Here is a 4,202-nt window from a genome sequence, read left to right on the forward strand (position 1 = left end):
AATTACTTATCCTCTTGGCATCTGTGTAAATACATGGTTATTCTGCTTTTACAGATAAGGAAACTGTGGGTCAATTGAGATAAGCTGTTGCCTCTAATAAAAGAGATAATAAGTGACAGAGCAGGACTTGATTCCAGATGTTTTGACTTCAGGGTGAGGGAAACAACACCAAAATTCCTGTCCAACATCTTAGCAGAAAATTCTTGTCAAGTAAGATGTTATCCTTAGGCATTTAAATAATGTGATAATGTGAACCCATTTTTAAAACTTGATACCAGAATTTTATATTGACTTCTCATTCCAAAAGTCCCCTATTTCTTCTAAATCCAAAAACCACCATATAAGAAAAAAAATCAATAAACTTTTATTTCTTGTAGAGTGACATCTCATAACCATGTCTACTAGATTTAGATGAAATATGTTTATTTTAGATTTTTTTGTCTTATTTTAGAGCTGACAGCTTTTTTTCCAAACTAAGAGTCAACAACTTAAAATGGATGGAATAAGGCCATGCTACATTAAGTTCACTTGGCAAAACCAATGCTGATACTGGGTAAGCATTTGAAATTAAGCAGAGTCTGTCTTTGACTCAATTTCCAAAAGCTTCTTTCTTCTTCAACTACTCCAAAAACACTTTTTCCTGGGTTTCTCCACCCATCTCTGCTCACACGTCTGCAACCATTCTAGTTATGAATTGCCTAATTTTGTTCAACTCCTCCCTTTCACAGTCTTACCTGATTAACAATCACAGATGGAAATTCATCTAAGCTGCAATCTCTACCAAAGGCATTTGCATTTTAATAAAGGGCTAATGAAGATAGAGGGGCATAAAATAGAAAAAACTAAAAAGTCAGTGATTATATTTTCAGATAATGTAGGATAAGATGGCTTAATTTATTTACTCATAATATCTGTCCAATTAATACCAATAATTCAAATGTCATGTTGTGGAGAAATTCTTAATATAATGAAGGAGGTAGGTCTTTAAGACACACTGCATGTCATCATGTCGTCACACCATTTCATCAATTTTTCAAACTAGGAGTCTGTTTGCATGAAACTTCAAAGTCTTTCAAGTTAAAAGAGTTTTACATGAACTTAGATATGGATATTGCCTAAGATCTCTAAGTACCTAATGTAAGTGTGCCAGTAAGAAGATAAGACAATTGAATTACCCATCACGTTTGTCACTTCCACTCTTTTCTATGTAGAAGAAGTAAAAAAATAAAATAAAATAAAAAAATAACCAATTTGACCACAAATAAGGGCAGAAGATACATTCAGCTAGATAAGACAATGATTCAATATTCAAGGGTCCTTTCAGATAGTGTTATTAAGCACATTTTAGGAGAGAGAGAGCTAGACACATTTCACTACAGAAAGCTAACCTAAACTTTTAAGGAAACTCTAAAATTTGTAACATTTCTCTAGTAACCACTATGAATACCTGAATTTAGAAAAAACTGAATTTTACTGCTATGTATTCTATTTGTATCTCATTTGGTATATACAACTACACATTGAGTGGTATGTGTGTGTATATATATTTATATATACGTATATATATATTTACATTTAGTGGTATATATTAATCATTCTGCTAAGCATCTTTTTTCAAGCATTAATACATAATACCTGTTGATACTAGTTGGTGGCTAAATATGTGCAGATTTTTCTATCATGTTTGATCTCATAAACTTTACCCTAAACATAATTGTTAACTTCCCACTGGAACTAAGTTTCTGTTGCATGGAAACCATTTATTGCCCTTGGTTTTATTTTATTTTATTTTATTTATTTATTTATTTTTTAAAGATTTTATTTATTTATTTGAGAGAGAATGGGAGAGAGAGAGCACAAGAGGGGGGAGGGTCAGAGAGAGAAGCGGGCTCCCTGCTCAGCATGTGGGACTCAATCCCGGGACTCCAGGATCATGACCTGAGCTGAAGGCAGTTGCTTAACCAACTGAGCCACCCAGGCGCCCCTATTGCTCTTGGTTTTAAATTACCCACCTATGGATGTTGTATATGTTTGTTTGTTTTGGATGTATAGTAACCAACCACGCTGTGGTAATCAGTTTGTGGATACAAGGAATTGCTTTTCCTATTTAAGTAGGGATTTTCCTAACAAACATGATTATTCTACAAATTCTGAATTACCCATGGGAAAACAGATTTTTTATTCCCCTTTCTATAAGTAGCAATTTTGTCAGATCGTTTAATAATTTTTTTTCTCCATTTCATTAAGTTGTAGAATGCACATTTCATTAGAGAGGACCACAGACACTGAAGGATTGGTAATATGTTCTTTGAGGTATTGGTAATAGAAGTGTGGGACAGCCTACTTCCCTCCATTTTTCTGTCCACATCTGAACAAACTACTGCTAAACACCAGAGAACTTTTCAGAAGAAGATGCCAGCCTATGTCTTTTTTTATTCTGACGAATGCGACCCTTTCCTAAATTCCTCAGATGGTAAAGATTGAGCAATCAGGACTAAATAGATTTGATTTCATTAAATACCCAGGCTTAAACAGAAAGCCCATGGTGTCCTAAAAGAAACAGAAGAAGCAGAACCAAAAAAACTTCCCACAAAGCTATAATTTTCTTTTCTTTAATTTTCTCCTAAGAATACTAGATATATGTAAAAAAAAAAAAAAAAGAAAAGAAAAGCTGCAATAGTCATATATGTGAACAAATGAAGGGGAAAGGTGAGATATCAAATTTATTTTTTGAAACCCTTTGAGGATATTTAAAGAACACAAGTAGTATATATGTATCATTAAAAACACCACAGAAAATAGAAGATCTAATTGGATTGGAGCAGCTCTTCTAATTTTTCATGCTCCATTTAATGGAAATAATCTGCCACTAAAAGGAAGGAAAACTCCATTAAAAAAAATGTATACTAGAAATAAGTGATAATAACATATGTCATTGAAACTGGCACATACAAATACACATACTGGATAGATAGTATGATAAAAGTATTAGTGAGTTATATATAACTAATACTTAAGGAAGAGTATTTCTGTATTTCTATTTTCTTTTCTTTTTAAAGTGATATATCTCACCAATTATAGGTCAAAAAGAATGCTTTACATAAAAATCGCTTGTTGCGATGCAGGATCTAGTTACAATGTAGCTGTAAAGTGCTGCCTTGTCTTTGCCCCCTGCTCAAAATAAAGCTGTTACCTTTCTAGCCCTGTCCACCATGGTGTTTAGCAGCCAGGGATGCGTGGTCTCAGACATGTTTACCAAGTAAAACACTGACTTGAGGGACGCCTGGGTGGCTCAGTCGTTAAGCGTCTGCCTTTGGCTCAGGTCATGATCCCAGGGTCCTGGGATCGAGCCCCACATTGGGCTCCCTGCTCTGCGGGAAGCCTGCTTCTCCCTCTCCCACTCCCCCTGCTTGTGTTCCGTCTCTCGCTGTCTCTCTCTCTGTCAAATAAATAAATAAAATCTTTAAAAAAAAAAAAAAATCGCTTGTTGCACCTCCTCTGGAAACAAAATGTTAATTAAAACCATGATCCATGGTAAGCTTCTCAATATAGTCAAGATTCTGTTGTGAGCAGTGACAGTAGGGAAGATAATGGATTTGATTAATTTCATCTTTTAGTGTCTGGAACAAGCAATACTTCAGCAGCCTTGAATTCTTGCATGGGAGAGAAAAAAAATTGTATTAGTCATTTTGGTACCTTTCAATTAGAATCAAAGTCCTGATGAATATTTTCTCACCTAAATAATGATTTCTTGATTTCAGACATCTTTTAACTAATTTTGTTTAATATAGCTCAGAGGCTTACAATATGGATATATTATTTACCATTTGTAGCTATCACTAACGCTTATAATACATTCTCTTATAATTTACTCACTTTCAATGTGACCACTAACATCTGCACAGTCCTTTACAGGCTACCAAGTCATAAATATATTTTATCTTATTTACTTTTCATAACATTTTGAGATGAGAATTTTTTCTTGTATTCATTTGGAGATGAGGGAACAGTCCAAAAGACTAAGTAACTTTCTTGTGATCATATGGCTAGTATGTCAAAATCAGACCTTTGGCTATTTTTTTCACTATAATATCCTGTTACCTATTTGATATAGGAGCTTAAGTTCAAGTTATAACTTGAGATGATTCATTCATTGACTGGGTTATTCATTGGTTCATTCATTCCTTCAACAAATACTTGTT

General features: G+C 33.9%; 1 non-coding gene across 1 annotated transcript; it reads left to right on the top strand.

Moving 5' to 3' along the window:
• The first annotated feature begins 3,119 nt into the window (after positions 1 to 3,119).
• Positions 3,120 to 3,250, top strand: LOC116638980. The gene has a single exon (XR_004300747.1). It is a non-coding gene; the product is annotated as a small nucleolar RNA SNORA63 (small nucleolar RNA).
• The last annotated feature ends 952 nt before the right edge of the window (positions 3,251 to 4,202 follow it).

Source organism: Phoca vitulina, unplaced genomic scaffold, assembly GCF_004348235.1.
Source record: "Phoca vitulina isolate PV1807 unplaced genomic scaffold, GSC_HSeal_1.0 scaffold16, whole genome shotgun sequence".
Taxonomy (NCBI): Eukaryota; Metazoa; Chordata; class Mammalia; order Carnivora; family Phocidae; genus Phoca; species Phoca vitulina.